Source organism: Berghia stephanieae, chromosome 1 (assembly GCF_034508935.2).
Source record: "Berghia stephanieae isolate SIO BIC M18660-M18661 chromosome 1, UCSD_Bste_1.3, whole genome shotgun sequence".
NCBI lineage: Eukaryota > Metazoa > Mollusca > Gastropoda > Nudibranchia > Aeolidiidae > Berghia > Berghia stephanieae.
In genome coordinates, this window is record NC_088360.1 from 111,431,862 (window position 1) to 111,455,330 (window position 23,469).

At 34.0% G+C, this 23,469-nt stretch overlaps 1 long non-coding RNA gene across 1 annotated transcript in view; it reads left to right on the plus strand.

The window, feature by feature from the left end:
- Window positions 1-2,851: 2,851 nt before the first annotated feature.
- The window catches only part of LOC144965209 (uncharacterized), a 40,314-nt gene continuing 19,696 nt past the window's right edge, over window positions 2,852-23,469 (plus strand). The window contains exons 1-2 of the long non-coding RNA XR_013643979.1: window positions 2,852-3,260; window positions 10,074-10,241. This is a non-coding gene — a long non-coding RNA (uncharacterized LOC144965209). The remainder of the gene's footprint in view (window positions 3,261-10,073; window positions 10,242-23,469) is intronic.

Below are 23,469 nucleotides of genomic sequence, written 5' to 3' on the forward strand. Positions count from 1 at the left end.
TTATTCTGTCGTCATAAATAAAATCTCCACTATCTAACAAATGGACTTGTTTGACCTTAATTTGCGCTCCTTCGACCCGAGGGCGCACTTCATCGCCTAGATGGCTCCACTGATTATGATCGTAAAAGTCAAAACGGATTGCTTTTTTATTCCTCATTTATGAACACACGAGCAATTTCGCCTCGTTTGGTGTGATGTGTACGATGTCAACGAGCATTGGCTATAATTTATTTACAACTTTTTCACTCCAACAATATGGAGAAAGACCATAATATAATCATTACCATTAATGGGACGGTTTTCTTTGTTGGGAAATATATCTGAATATAATATGTAGCCAAACTATTTTAAGAATGATGATGATGATGACGATGATGATGATGATGATGATGATAATAATAATAATAATAATATAATAATAATAATAATAATAATAATAATCTAAAAAACCATAATAATAATAATAATAATAATAATAATAATAATAATAATAATAATAATGATAATAATAATAATAATAATAATAATAATAATAATAATAATAATAATAATAATAATAATAATGATAACAAAAATAATTATTTGTCTGGAGTTAATAAAGTTATAAACACATAATAAACTTTAAATCAATTTTTCTAATTTGAAAAAAGTTTAGATATAATCAGTTAATCTTCAGTACACATAATGTCTCCTTGTGATATTACAAAGAGTTCTTTCCAGTAAGATAAGAATTAAGAAGAATTTTCTACAACTTTATAGACTTGCCCTAAACTTACAAGAGGAGTGAAACTCTCATGAAGAAAACGAAATTAAACTGATATTTTTTATCCCAACAATCGTCGGTCATTGATCAACACAAGAAAAGCTCATGGTCATAAAATATTCATGCTTATAATTTTTCAAACTGTAATTAACGTAAATGGGGTTATCAGTGCATCGTAACTTTTGTTTGGCGTTTGATATGAACTGTAACGTCAGCTGTGTACACGGTATAAGAACAAATAAGGAAGATACAAGGGGAACGATATGATAAAAGGATATTTATTTGGAAAAGAATTGCCAAAAAATAAATCAAGACTAGATGAAAAGGAGAAAAACAATCCCGTATTATCAGGTTATTCAAATTTGGTTGATAATTAATCTAAAATGTTTACAAACAACCGAATTGCGAAAAATTTGCATTGATAAATTAAATAGTTGATAAATATTCATTAAAGTATATTTTTATTTTGTCTGTTTAAAAAAAAATTCTACTTCTATATCTATTAAAACGTAGATAGTGGTTTGGTGAGAGAAATGATCATAGAATGGTATTATAGCTATTCTTGATTTCCTACGTTTGGAATTTCAAATACGTTCCCAATGCCGCTCTGAGCTACCATTGGAACGGGCATTTGGAATGAGTTTGAATTTTCAAACACAGGAGCTCAATAAGATTAATTTCTATTACAGCTCTCATGAAGCGCTTTGAGCACATTCAGCAGATATTCCGCCATTGTACAGCTCAAAGTCAAGAAATTGTTGGAAGCTTATACATGAACTTGAATGATTATATGTGTCTAGGTCACTTTTGACCTGATCTGGAGTCATTTGAATTCCACCACATGCTGATTTCAATCCCTAGGCGCATATCAGGACATGCCACTGGTTTATGTTGTAAGATAAAAAATTAAAGAATAGTTTCGTATTCTTGATCTACTATGTTTGGAATTTCCAAAGTGTTCGCAATGTAACCGCGCTACCATGGAGCGGGCGTCGGGAATGAGTACAAAATTTCAAACACAGGATTTCAAGAATACTTTTATTGTAGCCTAAATTAATGAAATCACTGTGTCATTTTTAAAAAGTTAAAAACCTATCTTATTTAAAATCTTTTTCGCTATGATTCATTTTTTTAATTCAGCGATTTGACGATAAGAATTAATTTTGTGCGGTGGTCATGATAGTTTACGTCTTGTCAGAAACTAGATTGTAAAACCGGATGCTTGCGAAAGATAAGGTGTTGTCTAAAACATAGATAGACGTCTACGTATTCTTTTACAAATGATAATATGATGTCTTTACTATCGTGTTATAGTAAAATCGGGTTTTCCCCCAAACGAAAGCGGTGTAGTGAATCTTTCATACTGACACTAAGTATTACAGCAAATTATGTAATACATTCTTTTTCTCGTAATCCAAGTGTTCGAAGAGTATAAAAGTGATTATAAAAGTCTTGAACTCATTAAGATACAAAATTGATTTCTCCGGTTCTCACGCGTTGTTTCTGTCGGAAAATCGTAATGGCGCCTTAAGGGCGTCATGTCTCAGCGTACACATGAAACTGTTACTGTTGGCTTTGGGCCCACTGTAATGCATTGAGCACATTCAGTAAATATTGCACGGTGTGATAACTCAAGTCAATAAATTGTTGGAAGCTTATAAATTATCTTGGAACTTGAATTCTCTGTACCTTGGACGCGTTTGATCAGATCTCGAGGCATTTAAATGCCATAGCACGGCCATTTCATTCACTAGGCGCATATACTGGTTTATCTATAAAGTTAAGGTGTCCGGATTGCTTTGAATTTAAGACATAAATCACAACAGTTCGAATCCCAGTTTTGATACCATGACGTTTTTAACCCCAAGACGACAAAGTATTTTCAGCGGAATTGTAAATTTTCTGACTGTGTGTTCTTGCATCTCGTGTCGTCATATCATAAACAAATCTACTTGAAATTAATGAAAAATATACGCGGCTGATTTAACGTAAACAGATGTGTGGTTAGATCTAACGATAAAGCTAAAGAAAAGGATCTCTCTTTCCTCGGAAAGATCAGGGATTGTTCAAAGTCACGTGCGCTTTCCCACGCAATAAGTTATCTGATAAGAGCGATGCAACAAAATAGGCCTCCGTGTATGTAAATCTCATTTTCGACATGGATCCCTTTTTATTGGATTATAATTTTAAAATGTTGGTTATTTATCATCAATTTATTTTATAATAATTCAACCTGCATAATAATTTTTCCCACGCATGCATTTTGCAGACACTTTCAATACCCACTAACAACTCACCGACATGAGTGAAACACATTCAAGCTTTTAAAATGCAAAACACACCGATAATATATATCATTTTTTTTGCACTTGAGTTGACACCATACGTCTAGTATTCATCTTCAATAAGAGATTGGTTTTCATGTGTAGACACAACAGTTATAAAACTATTCAGATATTCCAATCGGTGGAGGAGATTGGATTGCTGAGAAAAATGGGTAAGAAGAAAGTATATTAAATATTATGATAATGATGGTGGTGATGATGATGATGATGATGATGATGATGATGATGATGATGATGATGATGATGATGATGATGATGGCGGTGGTGGTAGTGGTTATGATTAAGATGATGTTGATGATGATAATGATGATGATGATGATGATGATGATGATGAAAATGGTGATGGTAATGGGGACAAAGATAATGATGGCGATCACAATGGTAATAAAACGATGATGAATGCAAATATACACAAATTGTCAGTATGTATGCCATAATTTTAGGCCATCTGTTCATGGTGCTACGAATGGTAAGTTGAGTATCTTAAATGTGGAGGAAAGTACTCAGTAATAACCAGCATCCCATCCAAATGTGGGACATTGAGAGATACTGTTTGTTTCAAGCAACAGATACGTGAATTAACTCCAGCTCCATGAGCTCAATGGCTCTCTCCGATTGCTGAATTCTCCAGCGCTATACTTGCTCTTTGTTTTATGATTAGAATTAAATGACTATGCTGGTTGGCTTCAATAACATTCTGACGATAACTTCATATTAATCATCTAATGCATGCTTTTCGATGTGTGCGCCAAACTGCTTCGAGCAATGTGGTGGCCAAAGGGAATTTTGTAGCAATAAATTATACGCTATCCTCAAAGTTACTCCAGTTGTATGAAGCAAATCGATTTGACAGAAATATCCCGATATAAGTTTTACTTTTTATCTAAATCTCCTGCCAACATAGACATGGTAGTTTAACGGGCGATACTTCCGGTTTACCGGTTTACCGTCCCTCTGTGCGTAGCCTTCGTAAAGTCATAGACTGACGACACGGACCTGACACTCACCAAAAAATACGTCAAAATTAAAAGTGATTATAGATCCAATCCACATATTATTTGAATTTTTTTTTTTTAATCGTAGAAATGATTTTTTTTAAAAGGTTACAAAATGCAAAAGTTGAGGTCAGAATCAAGTGAATTGTCTAACTTATAGAAGTACACAGTTGATTTTTAAGTATTGTTTTTGCTTTTTATGCTTTTTTCTTATATTTTTCTTTGTTCTTTGTCTGAAACTGTTTCATCCAACACTTTTCAGTTTGTCTATCTTTCACCAATGCCTGTCACATAATTTGTAATGATGATAAAGATGACTCAAAGTTTGTCAAGAAGTCTGAAGCTGCACTTCTTTTTTCTAAGTTGCCCGGTTAACTTGTTAAATACTTTTATAAGAAATGTATTTGACCACAGCAGGGCACGTATATTTAATCCAACATTAAAGATATGTTTTGACCATATCTCAAATGAACAAAATCGATGAAAGAACTGTATAGTTTACTTAGATTAGCCCAGGTTTAGGTTGATGAAATATTAAGACAACATCCTAGTGATCTGCAGCCTTGTGACCCCCTAATTTTACCTTGAAATGAGTACAGAAACAATGACAGAGAGATTGATAGATGGATAGATAGAGAGAGAGAGAGAGAGAGAGAGAGAGAGAGAGAGAAAGAAAGAAAGAAAGAAAGAAAGAGAGAGAGAGAGAGAGAGAGAGAGAGAGAGAGAGAGAGAGAGAGAGAGAGAGAGAGATAAAGAGAGAGAGATGATGATGAAAAGAAAAGGGATGCAAATTGAGATGAATGGAAAACAATTAATTATCTATGACAACGAAAGGCAAAAGTGAGAACAAAAGAGGAAAAACGAAAAAAGAAAAGAAAGAAATGCAAGCAATTTTGGTGTAAGTTGAACGCAAATGAATTAGAGGAACACCCACAAACAGCCAACGCATGGTTCTAATAGCTGTTATCGAATAATAATGTAACATTATAAATAGAAGCAACAGTTTCTTGTTGATTTATCGAGAGTGTCACATAAAAAATCAGTATGGCCCAAAACAAATGCCATAAACAAACACAACAACGGAACACTTATGACCCTTTTCCTTCTTTATTCGAAGATGTTTTAACCCCTTTACAGCGCAGCGAAACAGTCTCTTGGTAGTAGTAGTAGTAGTAGTAGTAGTAGTAGTAGTAGTAGTAGTAGCAGTAGTAGTGTATGGCTACATCTCTACACAGGAAGTCTCCAGCCAGACTTTAAATTCATCACCGCAGCTTGAGACAGCCTGGAAACCTCTCGCGAATCTCGTCAAATGACAATGCAGGGTTATGTGGTCTTCTGCCTCTGGCGTTCCCTGACAGTGGGGACAGTCAACTGATTCCCCCAGACCCCATCAATGCATGTTTGTAGCAGTCCTGGCGTGACCTGTCAGTAGTCGGTTTGAGGCGACCCACTGTTTTCGATTGCCATTTATGAAGCCTGGTATTAGTGTTGTTGGGTCTTTGAATACCCCACCTCCCTCGGGCATGGTATTTGTGCAATATTCCCTCCAGGCTTTCCCAATATCGAAGTTTTTTTAATTTTTTGGTTCTGAATGGTAAAAGGGCCTTCTGAATATGAGTCGTGATGATCTGGGAGCTTCATTTGTGATGGTCTTTAAAGGGGTATTTAGCGTGAGGATATCTCTTGGTAAAAATTCTGCAAGCACACATTCTTTCACCGGAGAGCAGTGACAGTGCTTTACCAAACCGTAGCCTTCCTTCGTGAACATAGTTTAACAGTGGCCAAAAAATACGCCGCAGTACAAGGCGACGATAACCGAAGAAAGTTAAAAGTGAATTGTTATTAGTAGTGCTCAAAGAAACTAAAGATTATTCCAATGGCTGTTTGTAAAACTAAATACACTATTTGCTTAGCTGATCATCGCATTGTAGTGTACTATACTCATTGTACTGAGTTTTTTAGGGGGGGGGGGGGTGCAGAGCATAGACTTTGTAAATTTGTAGTCTGATACCAAGACTTGCATTGTGACGTCATATTGAGGTCAGTGCACCATCTAGTGAGTTGTCGTGAGTGATTCTTCAGGAAACAAACGGTTGATTGATTGATTCACTCTCTTTTAGTGATTGTCGCCTTGTATTTTGACTCGATTTTGTGACCAGTATCGGGCTATTGTCAGTTTACAAAAGCTGAGGACCGTGTCAGACTACAAGTGGACGAAACTACTATCCAACACACTGTCAATGCTCATTTAGTGAAAATGGCAAGACGTGATGCCAAGTTCCATTTAAAGCGAATCGCGACTCTAAAGCATTAAATAGCATCAGTGGAATGAATAAATTTGATAAATGAATGAATTATCCCCAAGATAGAGCGTGGCAGGATATGGAAACAAACATCCTAATCAATGATAATTATTGTTTCATCCATTGTAATTGCGATGGGGTGACCCTAATGTTGTCATGATATGATTACCACAGCCAATATTAACACGTTCTGTGTTAACATTGTCGGGTAATATAGCTCAGGGATGTTTACTTGTTGATTTAATATGATTGTATGGGATGGGAAGAGGATTTCTATATAACTGATTAAGTTGTTTTTTGAAATTATTATTTGCTGTAGGCAGCGCACGCGAAATAGGCTGGGATAGTGGTAGACGATATATATATATATATATATATATATATATATATATATATATATATATATATATATATTATTTAAAATATTTACCACAATGTTTGGGGCAGTCTACATCGATGTTTCAGGCTTAATTTGCCATCTTCAGGACTGAATTGTTTTGTTGACTGTTGTTGTTTCTTGAAGTGGTTCCGGTTTGAAGTTAATTAAGAGGAATTTGCGCCGATGGGGACACTTTCCGTAGATCTCATTTTTCATGTTGAGTGTGGCTTCATGAGGTTGTTTGATTATGGTATATTTTTCTTCCAGGCATAAGCTACATTGTTTTGATGTTGGTGTGTATCCTGTTGCTTTAGATAAAATTTTCCATGAAATGTTGTGGTCTATTTTGTTGTCTTTTAATTTCCAAATATGTTCGCTGAGTTTTGTGGATGTTTTTTTGTTAGTGTTTCTAAATGTTGAGGTGTGGAGGTTGTATCTTGTTTTGAAATTATTTTCTGTTAGTCCTACATATTTTTCTAACAGAAAATAATTTCAAAACAAGATACAACCTCCACACCTCAACATTTAGAAACACTAACAAAAAAACATCCACAAAACTCAGCGAACATATTTGGAAATTAAAAGACAACAAAATAGACCACAACATTTCATGGAAAATTTTATCTAAAGCAACAGGATACACACCAACATCAAAACAATGTAGCTTATGCCTGGAAGAAAAATATACCATAATCAAACAACCTCATGAAGCCACACTCAACATGAAAAATGAGATCTACGGAAAGTGTCCCCATCGGCGCAAATTCCTCTTAATTAACTTCAAACCGGAACCACTTCAAGAAACAACAACAGTCAACAAAACAACTCAGTCCTGAAGATGGCAAATTAAGCCTGAAACATCGATGTAGACTGCCCCAAACATTGTGGTAAATATTTTAAATAATAATTCGCTCCATTACTACATGTCGAGCACTTTTCGTACCATATTTGTATCAAACACGATTCAATATATATATATATATATATATATATATATATATATATATATATATATATATATATATATATATATGGGTAAAAAGCGACTCACATTCGTCCTCGTCGGCCATTCCTACACTCAATATATTTCGTCAATTGGATCAGATCAGTTTGATTATTATATGCTCTGAATTGTTAATTTATAGAGCAATGTCTGAACCACAGGACATCCATCAATGACAATAATAATAATAATAATAATAATAATAATAATAATAATAATAATAATAATAATAATAATAATAATAATAATAATAATATTAATAATTATGATGATGATAATAATAATAACGATAATGATGATAATAATAGTACTAATGTGTGTATGCACATAGGTGCATGTATGTGATATGTATGTATGCATATGTATGTATATGTATATGTATGTATATATGTGCATCTTCGGGCCACGTTCCAAGTGCCCCATATGTCAAAATGCATTGCATTTGACTGTACGATAAATATCATAATTCAGAGGCGGCGATGTTTTTCTTGTCTCACTTTCTTACTTTTGCTCCTTCTTTGAGTGTACTAGGGTCATATATCTTTTGCATTATTATTCTTTTTTATATTTACCCAATATGCGATTGTAGCATTGTGAAACATTTGTGGTGATGGGTCTTATATATTTTTATTATCATTATTATTATTATTATTATTATTATTATTATTATTATTATTATTATTATTATTATTATTATTATTATTATTATTATTATTATTATTATTATTATTATCTTATTATTATTATTATTATTATTATTATTATTATTATTATTATTATTATTATTATTATTATTATTATAAACGTTATCATCTTCATCATTATTATTAATGCTATTATTATTATTATTATTATTATTATTATTATTATTATTATTTCTTTTATTATTACTATTATTACTATTATTACTATTATTATTATTATTATTATTATTATTATTATTATTATTATTATTATTATTATTATTATTATCATTATTATTATTCTGATCGATATCAAATAATTTTTTTTTCTAAGGTCAATATACCTATACCTGTTTATTGTCGTATTTAAAAGACGGAGATAATTCTAAATTGGCAAAGCAACGACATCATATTATTATTATTCTGGAAAAATAATATGTAGTCTTTAGGTTGATAGATAACATCGATTTTAATGGAAGGTTTGCAGATATTTGAAGTTGAGAAAGCAGGTACTGTCAAAATGGAAAGATTTTGAATATGAACAGTTTTGATGAGAAAGTGAAACATCTGCTGAACAATGATCATAAAATATTATGATGGGAAAAAAGGGAGGGGGTGATGAGCTAATGGGTGGGTTATGGTAAGTTTTGAGAGAGAGAGAGAGAGAGAGAGAGAGAGAGCGAGAGAGAGAGAGAGAGAGAGAAAGAAAGAGAGAGAAAGAAAGAAAGAGAGAGAGACAGAGAGAGAGAGAGAGAGAGAGAGAGAGAGAGAGAGAGAGAGAGAGAGAGAGAGAGGTTAGGGGGTGGGGAGGAAGAGGGAGTAGAAGAAGTAGGATCGAGACACGACGAAAGTGTAAGAAAATTTAAGAAAAAGAGAGATTGTTGTAAACAAATATATATTTGTCTGACACACACACACACACACACACACACACACATATATATATATATATATATGTATATATACATATATATAATATGCATATATATATGTATATATATATGCATATTATATAATGTATATATATGCACACATATATATATATATATATATATATATATATATATATATATATGCCTCTTCCCCTCCCACCCCCACCCCCACTCTCTCTCTCATATATATATATATATATATATATATATATATATATATATATATATGAGAGAGAGAGAGAGTGGGGGTGGGGGTGGGAGGGGAAGAGGCAGACAGAGAGAAAGGGGGGGGGGTGGAGGAGAAAGATATATTATTAAGGAGGACATGATAAACGTATAAAAGGGTGAGTGCAAGAAAGTTATTCTTTCATCATTCACAAGCTCTAAACATCTGGTCCTTGATGTAATATGGAAATGTGCAGCCTTCTGATATGCATTCGTATGTTGCCGTAATCTTAAAAAACGAGTATTTACAATTTTGGCCAGAAAACTTGTCCTTCGAATATCGATCGATTGAAATGACCCTCATCTTGTGAAAAAACTCTCAAACCTGGGACTTCGGAAAGTGTCAAGTTTGAGAGTCTTTGCCAAGATGACGGTTATCTTAATCGATCGATGTATGAAGAACGAGTATTCTAGCCAACATTTTAAATACCTGTTTTTATTTCAGAGTACGGCATTATGGGCGACAAGACATCTGGACAAGTCCAAACGTCAAGCACCCCTCTATTTTTACGACCTTGATTCCATGCATGTCAGTAGGGATGTAAATGTCACTCGTGGGTATACCAAGGTGTCAACACCACCAACATAAGGGCAGAAACAACATATAAAACAAGTGGGTTTTGTTATCATTATTCTAGATTCCCTTCTTCATTCTCAAACTCTTCTTTGCCTCCTTATCTCACTTATCCAGATCCTCCATTTCCTTCTCCTCTTCCTTCTCATCTTCCCTCTCCTCCTCTTCTCCCCCCCCCCTCCTTTCCTCCTTTCATCATCATCATCAGCAGCATCATCATCATCATCATCATCATCATCATCATCATCATCATCATCATCATCATCATCATCAAATCATCATCATCAAAACCATCATCATCATTATCATCTTCATCATCATCATCATCACCATCATCATCTTCATCATCTTTTTCTTAATTAAAAGAATCGGCACTACTTTATGTTAGAATTATGTGAAAATCGAGTAAAAATGAGCAGAAACCAATTGATAAAAAAAGAAGAAAAATTCTCATTATTTCGTCAAGTGACATCTACCTCTAATACTTCCAGCAGAACTTGATTACTACCTCGTATTTTGAAAGTTCGATATACATACAGAACAAGTACAACAATAATTGACTATAAAGTTCGGAACCAAATTCCGCGCTCTTCTTTGCGGCTTCTTTCTTTTACCATCAATATCATTAAGACCACCATCAACGACCGCGATTTAACGGTTGGACAGGTCAACTAACTTGTCAGAGAGTCCATAAATGTCACAGGCTTCCTGACCAAAGGTGTCAGGACTACATCTTTACTTAGAAGGAAGGCTGGCTTAATTGGTTACAGGCTGTCTTTTTAACAAGACCCTAAAACTTTTTGACGAGCGAGCCACGAGAAGAGGAGGAGGGGGACTTCAGTAAATCAATGGGTAGAATATCTGACTAAGCAGGCAAAAACCTGTGGTAAATGTGATAACATAATTTTCAGGTGCTGTTATATGCTACTTACTAGTGGTATGACACTCGCCTTCGGAACCGAAGGTACAAGGTTCGAGAAAAACTTTGAGCAGCGCATAGTTGAGTACTTTGAAAAGGTTTTTACACACATTTTTTATCGCACTCAGATTAAATGAGTTAACAGCGTTGTCTCTGACCGAAAAATTGTAATTTCGCCTAATAGGCGTCATGTCTCGTCTACATGTTAAATGTTGCTGAGGCTTTTAGCAAGTTTAGTAGATATTGCTAAATATAAATGCTCAATTTTTTTCTTTAAAAAGAGTTAACTCGTACACTTATTAAAACATAATTATTGAACGGAATATATATGAGTAATGGCACAATTTGATCAGAAAAGAAATCTTTTGAATGATTATAATGCTTAGATTAGAATAAAAGAATCCTGAATTGAAGAACAATAACGAAGAGATTACCGCATTCTTCTATGAGAAACAATTAACTCTGTATGTTTTAAAATCTTTTGCATCTTAACCCTTTCTCAACAATAGACACTCGGCCATAAAAATCATTTGATCTCCACCTCCTCTTCCTCCTACTCCTCCTCCTCTTCCTCCTCCTCCTACTCCTCCTCATCCTCCATCAGGATCAAAAACAGAATAACAACAGAGGAATAACCCCGCCTTGCCCAACAGATAAATGGACATTGAAAAAAACCCAACAATCTTTGAGAAAAAATCAAGAGAAAACGAAACAAAACAAAATAAAAGGATAGAAAAAAAGGAATACCGGAGACCTAGTTTTGGAGGAGGGAATAAAGAAATAATGTGAGGATGGGAAAAGCAGGGCAGAGGTTTGTTATTACCAAGAAAAGGGCAGACCGCCTTATTAGAGAGAGAGAGAGAGAGAGAGAGAGAGAGAGAGAGAGAGAGAGAGAGAGAGAGAGAGAGAGAGAGAGAGAGAGAGCCGAAAGCGACGGGAAAAAGTAAAAAAACAAAAACAAAACATAAACAAAAACACAAGAAAACAAAAAGAGAGGAAGCGTAAACATTTTGAAAAGGATAATATTCATCCTAAGGGCACGAACTCTTGATGTCATGTCGACTGAACACTCTTCAGGCACATTCTTCCTCTCACACCATCTCCGTTACTAAACCTGAGGTCACATTTGTAACTATGAGTCATGGTCCAGATTGGAACATATCAATTAGTTGGGGGCAATAGTCAGAGCTCTGCCATAATATGAGAGAAACACGTATTCTTTTTTTTCTTTAAGACCAGAGTATGTTTATTTTCAATATCAATTAAAATTAAAATGACCCGCAACTTGTCATTAACTCTGAACCCTGACATAATTACTGTCATTATCACTATTATCTCATCATCACCACCAACAACAAGAACAAGAACAAAATGAGCTAAAATCAGAAACAACAGCAAAAAGACAACCACCGCCACCACTATTATATCCATTTTCGCATCATCATCACCAACAGCAAGAACAAAAACAACAACAACAACAGCTAAAACCAAAAACAACAGCTAAAAATAACAACAACCATCACAACCATGGACAATAGCAATTGCTTGCTACCCTTTTGATAAGACGCTAGTCTATTGCAAAGTACGTTACGCCAAATCTAATAGACCTAGCTACCCAATCACTGATGGGTGGGCATGGGGGGGGGGGGGGGGGGGGGGGTAGTGTCAGAAAAATTCGACTTCACACAGGATTGATCTCGGTCCCTTTGCGTATGAAGCGAGTGCTCTACCAAATACCCATTGGGATCACCTATGTACATCTTACTCATGTGTAAAATGAGTGCATTGTTGGCGTTGTCTCGGTCGAAAAAATATTGTAATAGCGCTATACAGACATCATGTCTCGTCCAGTATGTTAAATGTTGCTGTTTGCTTGGGACCCCCTATAATGCATTTAGAGTGGTGTTACATTAATACTTGATTTTGTTAATCTGTCTTTCATATTCTCCCTTCGCTTTCTTACATCATTTTCAATATACTTTCTCTCCATTACTTCTCAGATAAAGCATTTTCTTCTGGCTATCCTTTCCCCTATTCTCTTTCTCTCTATCTCCTATCTTTTCATCACACTCTCTTACTCGACCTTTCACCTCCCCACCTCCTCCCCCTCCCCTCATTCTTCTTCCCTCCCGCTTTCCTCCCCTCCTTCTCCACCTCAACATCCGCCTCGTCCTGTTCTAAATAAGTGCCTACATCTCCCCCCCCCCCCCCCCCCCCCCCCCTTCTTACCTCTCCTCTTCTTTCTTTTGAAAAAAAATCTTCCTTAGTATCGATAGTTATCACTGGAAAAGGATTCAGAAAAAAAATGAATCAAACCATGTGTCACCAGAATCGGAATTCGTCATACTCTGATTAAGAGGATTCCACCATCTTAATAGGCAGATCAACAAAACAGGAGCGCTTGCAAGAACCCCTCAATGTGCCAGGGGCCAATCTCAGATTTCACACAGGGTCTGTCAAACGATCGTTTTAAAATCATGATCGGGATGACAAGGAAGAGAAGATTCAGAATTGAATGCTAAAACACTCTGAAAAATCAACATTCCGTCTGCTTTTGATCTTTTCCTTTTCTAAAATTCGTGATATTGAAAATTATTTGAAGATTTAATTAAGATGTAGGTTATGTCACTTTCTCACATTTCGAGATACAAAAATAGCTGTCATTGTGTGAATTGGATTATATTATCTACTATCATCTTTACGTATTATATCTATCTATCTATCTATCTAACTATCTATCTATCTATCTATCTATCTATCTATCTATCTATCTATCATTCAATCAAAATCTATTTGTCTATCTATCTATCATTCTATCGACCTATCTATCTATCTGTCTATATATCTATCTCTCTCTTTCTCCCACTCTCTCTCTCTCTCTCTCTCTCTCTCTCTATATATATATATATATATATATATATATATTATATATATATATATATATATTTAATGTTTGTTAGGCTAAGGCGACATACACACAACACACACACACACATAGTATGATAAAAGTGTATTTTGTTCAACTTCTACAATGTAGATTGCAGATGTTGAACAAAATAACAATTTAATTATTTTATGAATAGCTCCTTTTCTCAAAAAGTTGAGCACTATTATTACATGTTTTGTTTTGTTTTGTTTTTGTTTTTATGATTATATATATATGAAAGCTGGTTTTCAAAAAACTCATTAGGTCCACTTTTCTACTTTTTGAGATTTTCCATCAGTGAGATGTATTGAAACGTAAATTTTATTTTGGGTATCAAATGGCATAAGAATTTCACTAGATTTGAGTGAATTTGAAGTTTAAATATGATAAGATAATAGACCGAAAGGGAAATGTTAAGGGAAATCATCCTCAATATCTCAATTGGGAAAAACGGAGTTAGGGAGTTTTGGAAAACCACTATTCATATATTACTTAGCAGTTATAAATGTTATTATCATTCGTCAAAAAATGTCCAGACGTGGTAATAACCAGTGGGAAAATAACTATAACGACAATGAATACTCCAATTTAAGATTTAAAAATCATTTTTTTGGTCGAATTTTAAATAATTAAAAACAGTCAGAAACGAATATTTTAGATATTTACTAAACTAAAAGACACTTGAAATCATATTATGGAACACAAGTCTCGTGAGAAAAGACAACGTTTTGATTAGCATTAGAATTATTTTTAAAAAAGTTATTGGTTGCATTTTTAGTATTAGAACAAAAATTCAATTACCAGCAGTTCCTAATTGATACAGCAATATCACCACTTTGAGACGATGGGTCACATCAGAATAACGAGGTAAATCATTAGAAAGAGACAAGCTCCAAATTGACAATCTGACAAAACGAGAACGGTTTTCGGAAGCCCTATACTGTACTACAATCTCATATTCTCTCAGGGTGTGGCAAAGAAACGGGGTGCGATAATTAAGAAGCGGCAAAATGAAATAAAAAAAAGAAGTAAAGTAAATAGGACTAAATCCGATTCGATTATCGGATCCCCTTAAAACCATCAAAATTGAGAAATTATTGATAACTTGGAGCTTGAATCACGATTTATTTCTTTGAATCATTTCTCAACATTTATTAAACAGCATGTGCCTATGTTTTTACTTTCTTTTATCAATTGCAAACCAAGCCAAGTTTGTGACTTAAAGACATAAACCAAAGACATATACTAGAATAAGATTAACTATATATAATATAATATTGTGCAAAGAATTACACGCAGCAGAGAATGGCTGAAGATAGTGGCAGAAAGAGAAAGAGTACGAAAAAGAAATATAGAAATAAAGAAGAGAGAGAGAGAGAGAGAGAGAGCGTTAAAGAGAGAGAGAGAGAGAGAGAGAGAGAGAGAGAGAGATGGTACTAAGAATAAAAAGACAGAGACAGATAGATAGATATATAGATAGATAGAGAGAGAGGGAGAGAGAAGGAGAGAGAGAGAAAAAGAGAGAAAGAGAGAGGGAGAGAGAGAAAGAGAGAGAGAAAGAGAGAGAGAGAAAGAAAGAGAGAGAGAGAGAGAGAGAGAGAGAGGGGGGGGGATTTCAGCATGTCATCGCAAGCTGGCAAACATCTCCTATTATATTATGACTAATCTAACTCATTTTCCATCATTGAAAAACTCTTAACGGTTTTTAATGGTATTCTTCCAAATTAAAGGGAGGAAAAAGAGGAAACAAACCCAAAGTAATGAGCTCAATTCTTTAAAGTGTGAGTAATCACAACAGCCTTGTCGTGCTCAAATTAAGAAAAGAATATGGGTGATGGGTGGTGGTGGTGGAGTGGGACGAGGCCGGGGGGTGGGAAATGGGGGAGGGTTGTAATGGATGGTCGTTAGCATCAAGTGGTTCCATCTTTCCTTTTTTAATGGACAAGAGCATCAGGTTGGCAGGCTATAATTATGATTTTTCTTAAAATGAATTCAAACACAACTGTAATATTATGAACGAAAATGGCCATATCAGGCATCCAATTAAAGACATTATTCCAAAAATATCTTCTAACATTTTAATCTGTAAGATGTAAATTTTATAATTGGTTGTACCAGTGCATATATTATGTTTATAATATAGATAGTATGCGTTTGGATAAAACGCTCACAACATTGCCACCCGGAAGTATAACGGACCAACACACAAAACTATGTGTAACCATGAACGTTAATGATCTGGTTTATACAGTTTAGTGAGAATTACTCACAAACATGGATGGCAAAAAACAGTAACAAAGGCCTGAGTGACGTCATCTTCGTTCTATCTATTATTATATAAATAACCTCCCTTGAAGAAAGAACACTACTACCCATGATACCCACGGCCTCTTACCCCTGTGTAAATTTCTGATAGCTTTGTATTTCGAGGGCGAACATTCAAATATCTACCGATTTAGAAAAGTAGCAAACTTGATAAATTACCTTTCAAAACAAAATATTGTAATGTCATATCAAGACTGATGAGATATGTAAGTTATTTATAAATAATAGATGAGTGTGCGTGACTCACAAATGGGCCGAAATAGTAAGATTAACGGATGAGAGCGAATGCTCGAAACAATAATATTGTAGAAGTTGATCACAATCAGTGGCGGTTCTAGCCTATTTACAGTGGTTGGGCAAAGATGATCCGGTCATATATATATATATATATATATATATATATATATATATATATATATATATATATATATAATTTATTTTTATATTTTTTTTTTAATTATAATTTTTTTTTCACCTTTAAAAAAATATTTCAACCACAAATAATCACATTCACAATGAAATGACAATACCAGTAGATTTTAATTATTCCAAACGTAATCAAAAAATAATCACGAAAGAGAATACAACTAAAAACTAAAGCGACGAGACATAATGCGACAACACCTTGACAATAGAAGTCCATTTCGTTCACTCGAAAAATTAAAGAGATGCTTTAATCCCTCAACGGCGAGATTAATATTTCTGTTACATTACTGGTTTTCAGTAGTATGTAGTAACCTTAAAGTTTTCATCGAGAAGCAACAACAGCGATATGACTCGAGTTTCATTCAGAGCTGAAATTGCATCATTTTTACTGCTGTCTTGGTGGTTAGAATGATTGTGCCGGTGGTGGTAGTGGTTGGAATAGTGGTAGCGGTGGTGGTGGTGGTGGAGGAGGAGGAGGAAGACGAGGCGGTGAGGGAGGATGTAATTATGATAGTGGTTTTGGCGGTGCTGTTGGTTAGAATGATAGTTGTGGAGACGATTGTTGTACTTGTTGTTAATATTGTTGTTGTTGTTGTTGTTGTTGTTGTTGTTGTTAATGATGATGATGATGATGATGATGATGATGATGATGATGATGATGATGATGATGATGATGATGATGATGATGACAACCACGATGTCGTCGACAATGATGGTTACCACCATACGATATTACAAAGTTTATTTAATCTTAGGCTTTCGCCAATAATTCACACAATACAATTAAGACAAAAGAATGTTATCAATCTCTCCTCATGCATTCGTTATACTATCACAATAACGACCGTGTTATCTTTACTCCTTCCCAATGCTATCTATACAAGAGTGCTATGCTCCTTCCCCAACCAACCCCTAGCTTCCCGCCTCTTCGTCGCGAACTATCTTATGTATGTATTAGCTTCAGGACGGGCAAGTACGGAATCTGCCCACCCTTCCTTTAAACGTCTTTATTTCCTCTATAACTTAGAATTCAACTCTCTCCTTACTCAGAAGAGTATTTCTCGTATACTAATTCAATTGTTGAGAAAACCAAAATGGTGGTTGTATTAATATTTATTTAGTCGTGACTTTTGAATAAAATGTTTTGTTTTATTAGAGGAAATACAATAGAAAATTACATTGTTTTGCAAAATTATTTAGTCTGGCAATAAAAATACAGCGGTAATTACTTTAAGAATAATAAAAAAAAGAACTAACAAATTAATTTGTTAAAAAACAAAAACAAAAAAACAACAAAAAACAAATAAGAAAACAATTTAAATAAATGAGTTTTGAGAAGTACTTAAAGAAAACGAGAAAAAAAAAGAAATAATTTAAATGGATAAACAAATATATAAAAACAACACAAATTAATACTAAATTGATATAATATTAGTAAGTTAATAAATTTAATTCAATACTGGAACCTTCCCAAAGTCATTACATCAATGGTACCAGCACAAGTAAGGCAATAAATAAGAAAAAGTTCGTTTGCCAAAAGCTCTATTCAGTGTTCACTGGTTATTAAGGTGGGCTCATTTGAATTAGCCCGACCTAGTACTAGAGAGGCCAGACAGCAAAAATCGGAGTTAGTTCACCGTCAGGCGACGTGACGATGAGATGACGATGTGGGCGGAGTGGAGTGGTTGGGGAGGGAGGGGGGGGGGGGTTGATAAAAAGAACAGGAGCGTATCCTGGTTTATGCATTACGGGGTGCATGGTCATTCGCAATCTATCAAAAATACACACAAATTGATTTCAGTACGAAGTATCAAGTTTAAGTAGTAACTTTTGAAATTATCTAATTTAGATTAGATTATTTCGGACCTGGTAATACAGCTTATAACTTGAAAAAAACAGGCTGGTATTTGCCCACCCTGCCCATTATTACCAGCCGTCCCTGATCACAATTATACTTGAGATATTTTATAAATAGTTCCTTTTATCAAAAGGTTGAGCACTGTTATTTCATGGTTTTTGATTTTATAATATATATATATATATATATATATATATATATATATATATATATATATATATACTCATTTCATTATGTAACTCTTGTATATATAATATTTATTATTACTAAATATAAATGTGAATCTTGATATTCAGGTATATCATAATGTATAATCCCGAAAATGGATTGGCTTCTTTTAGAAATAATGTGTGGGAGGGGAGGAAAATTATGTATAATGTTTGTCGTAAGGTTACGATAAGTTCCAGAGTGATAAATAAATGTAACGTGATTTATACTTTCAATCAATCAAGAGAGAGAGAGAGAGAGAGAGAGAGAGAGAGAGAGAGAGAGAGAGAGAGAGAGACAGACAGACAGACAGAGAGAGATGCGGGGGGGGGGGGGATTGAATGTTAATGAAAAGATCGTGTGGAGGAAGTTCGAGAATGGATGGAAAGGACAGATACATTTCTAAATTAGTAGTTTGTGATTTAAACGATTCATTTTTTTTTACTTTCAAAAGATAGAGAAGATAAAGAACAATTTCAAAAACATATAAAACAAGTTTTGAAGAAAATGAATAAATAAAAGACTACAATAAAACGACAACAATAAAAAAAAACAGACAAAAAAAAGAACAAAATAAACTACAAAACAAAAATATGATTACAAAAAAACAATCAACCCAAACTTGGAGGTAAAGAATGTCAAGAGAGATCGCGTGTGGGAGGACATGAATGGATGTTGTAAAGCAACGAACCGATAATCTTAAGGTGATTTAAATAAATGGTAGTGGTAAGCTTACGTTGTTCATATTGTGGGAAACTCTTGAATTTAGCCAACGAGAATCTTGTTTAAACGATGAAATGGGAAAAGAATTTTGTGGGTGGATCTAAAAATGGATGTCTTTGAAACAATGGTCCAATTATAATAAAATCTCAAATCAATATAATGTAAGTGTTGTGTCTTAGTCACCAACGAGGTGGGATTTAATGAATTCAATCACGGCAATTCAATTTGGAAGGTCGGGTTATTTATATATATATATATATATATATAATATATATATATATATATATATATATATATATATATACAGGCAAATGATTAAAAGAAAAAAGCACTAACAATAATAATAAACATTAAAAAAAACATAAAGAAACAAGCAATAAAACAAAAAGACATACACCCAAAAAAAAAAAAAATTAAACACACGTAAAATTGAAAGAAAGTAACAAAAATCCCCCCAAAAGACAAAACAAACAAACAAAAACAAACTAACACGAGCTTTCGAAAGTTAGAAACTAACTCTATTATATGTGTCGGAGTGTCCTAAGAATTGACGTGGTTGAGGATAGAAGACTGTCGTTAAAGTAACAGTTGTATTTGAACGTGAGTAGTCCTCGATGGTGATTAACGCGATGGACGTGAGAACAATATTATGGCAGAGTGGGAGGGAGATTGGGGTGGTTGCAAATGGTCAAATTAAGTCCTACCCAGGGAATTGTCGGTTGATAGTCATGGAAATGGTTGGGGTTTCTTTCCCTGCCATTAATCTCGTATTTTTTTTTCATTGGGAATCAAGTGGGAGAGTGAGTCACTAAATATCATCTTCATTCATAAATAGGTCAATGGAGGATTGTATTAAACCAGAGAGCTTATAGTGTAGTAAAAGCTCTCTGGTTATACTGTCCTTTTTACTCTTAAAAACCCCCATCAAAAACCGCTTTTCGCAGGAAATCATTAGTGTTTCCCTTAACGTTTAAGAAAATGATTTAAATTTCGGCTCCTTGGGCATTGGGATTCTGAAGGACTCCTTTCAAAATACACGTTTTTAGTCTTTTTGAAGGACTCCTTTCAAAATACACGTTTTTAGTCTTTTTGAAGACAATTCAATGTGATACAACTTAAATAGGAACTATAAAGCCAAAGTTGAGGCTAAAGCTTATGTCATCTGTCTCTAAAAACGAGAACTGTTTTGTCTTAGCATTTAATGATGAAACGAAATAAAAGGATCAGATGATACTGTAGTCGTACATTAAAGGATATATTATTAAGTAGGGGTGGATGTTAATGATAAGAACATCAATGAATTGGCTCATATTATTCATAAAGAGTTGACATTCAATAAGACCGGAGTATAAGACTATTTACGACGTAAGGCTTCTTACCGCCGTTCACTTATTTGCAGGACTGATAACCAAAATTATTAACGCTAAATGTTGTAATTGAAATACTCTCAAACAACGCAAGATATTGTCCATTTTAACATTATTAAATCAAGCCCATAATTGCGTTCAGTGATCAGACTTGCAAATGGGTACATGTTGGCGTAAGCTTCATGGTCTTTACTCAGTTTGAAATCACCAGAGTAAAATATTCTGATTCTAGATATTGATCAGAAAAACGCCGTGAAATGGGAAAAATAGAGAACACGAAAGAAACTAATTTCATAAATTCTATCACCCTTCACTGGTTACTGGGGCCCTAATAGGTAGTTCAGTTGGTAGAGTATAATTTATGTCCCAAGAAACTGCTCTGTCAGCCTTATGGGTATGAATTAGTCTATATTATGTCTATTTTTTTCAAGACTATAAGATTACAACCAAGAAAAAAACCCGCTAGTTTTATTGGCCAATAATTTCACCTTTTGATCAATGAAGAATTGAAATCATTAAGATAACGAATATGAATATTGTTTGTCAATTTAAAGGGGTTTTACTGCGCTCGCGACACTTTTTTGTCGTTTCAATGCCAGGATATTTGGTATAACAAGGCAAATGTGATTCATCAATAGTGTTTCAACATCATGCCATAGAAACGATAACATATTACCCTAGTTATGTGAGCCTACAATAAAATAAGATAAGATAATAAAAAAGTGAAGAAAAATAATTTTTATTCCAAAAAAAAGGCATCCTCGACAGGACATCAAACCCTAGAAATAAAATTTACTAGAAAAAAAGTACATTACGGCATATTATACCGTGGAGGTTATCTCTCCAATCATTAAGACTCTTATTTACAAGCCCGAACACTGTTATGGGCTTGATTTTACATCTTTCTAATGGACAACATTATGTGCTGATTTGAGAGTATAACAATACGCTTCAACACTCGTAACGTCACTTTCTCTCGTTATGACGCATGGTAACTTAGTAACTGGCTCTAAACTATCGGAACAATGGCGGACGCCCTTATGAAATATTTCTCCGACGAGCATAAAAGCGGGGAAAAAAAGAGGGAAAAAAAAACAACATAAATCTCATCATGTTTTGACTTTTACACATTCTGATCACAAGACATATGAAAAGCTCAAGTCAGCACGAAGAATAAAAAGTACAGATTTTCTTTGTTTAGAACCACGATGACCGCCGTTGCTGGGCGACGTGACATCAGACTATTGAATCCAATTACAACAATGAGCTCATAACAATTTGAGTTATTAGACTTGTAAATAAGTTGATGTCGAGACAACCCAATGCTTATATTACTCTGAGGTTTAGTCCCATTCAAGGAATTATATTTTTTGTTGGTTTCTTTTTGTTTGTTTGTTTTTGTTGTTGTTTTTATTGACTTATTAGTTTAATTCTTAAAAACCCCACTCAAACCATAATATCAAAATAATTGCAAATTTCATTTGAATTCCTTGCTCGTAAATTGCAATAAAAAACGTTATATTCATTATGATAGAACTTTTAAAAAAATACCAGTCTTTTTAGAGTCTACTTTTATTTACACAATCAGGCGTTTATTATAGAATTATTTAAGTTTATAGCAATATCATCGTGGAGACAAAATTTCACTTAATAAAGTTTGCATGGAAATGAAAATTCAGGTGATTAAAGACAGAAAATATGAAAAATTGCTAGATTCATCAAATATTCCAGTATGTAAAATGCTCGTTGTTGGGCGAGAAAAAGTATCACGAAAGAGACAAAATCAATACGATAACAATCTCAAACTGGAATCCTGCCCAGAGGCTTCCAAATTGGAGATGGTGAAGAATGTGTCGGTTCTTGGAGTAATCACTGCTTAGAACGCACTCAAAGTACGATGGTTTTTTAGGGCCTTTGACAGTGAGGCATTTGTTTATCCTTGAATGAGAGAGAAAGAAAGAAAGAAGAAGAAGGAGAAAAGTAAGAAGAAAATAAAGAAAGAAGGATCAGAAAAAAAGTAGTTGGAGTAATTGTAGTAGTAGTAGTAGTAGTAGTAGTAGTAGTAGTAGTAGTAGTAGTAGTAGTAGTAGTAGTAGTAGTAGTAGTAGTAATCGTTGTATTAGTAGTAAATGTATAAATAGTAGCAGCAGCAATAGTAGAAGTAGTAGAAGGAGAAGAAGAAGAAGAAGAAGAAGAAGAAGAAGAAGAAGAAGAAGAAGAAGAAGAAGAAGAAGAAGAAGAAGAAGAAGAAGAAGAAGAAGAAGAAGAAGCAGAAGAGAAGAAGAAGAAGAAGAAGAAGAAGAAGAAGAAGAAGAAGAAGAAAGAAGAAGAAGAAGAAGAAGAAGAAGAGAAGAAGAAGAAGAAGAAGAAGAAGAAGAGAAGAAGAAGAAGAAGAAGAAGAAGAAGAAGAAGAAGAAGAAAGAAGAGAAGAAGAAGAAGAAGAAGAAGAAAAGAAGAAGAGAGATAGAGAAGAATGATATATAATATAGATAGAAGATAGAAGAATATATAATATA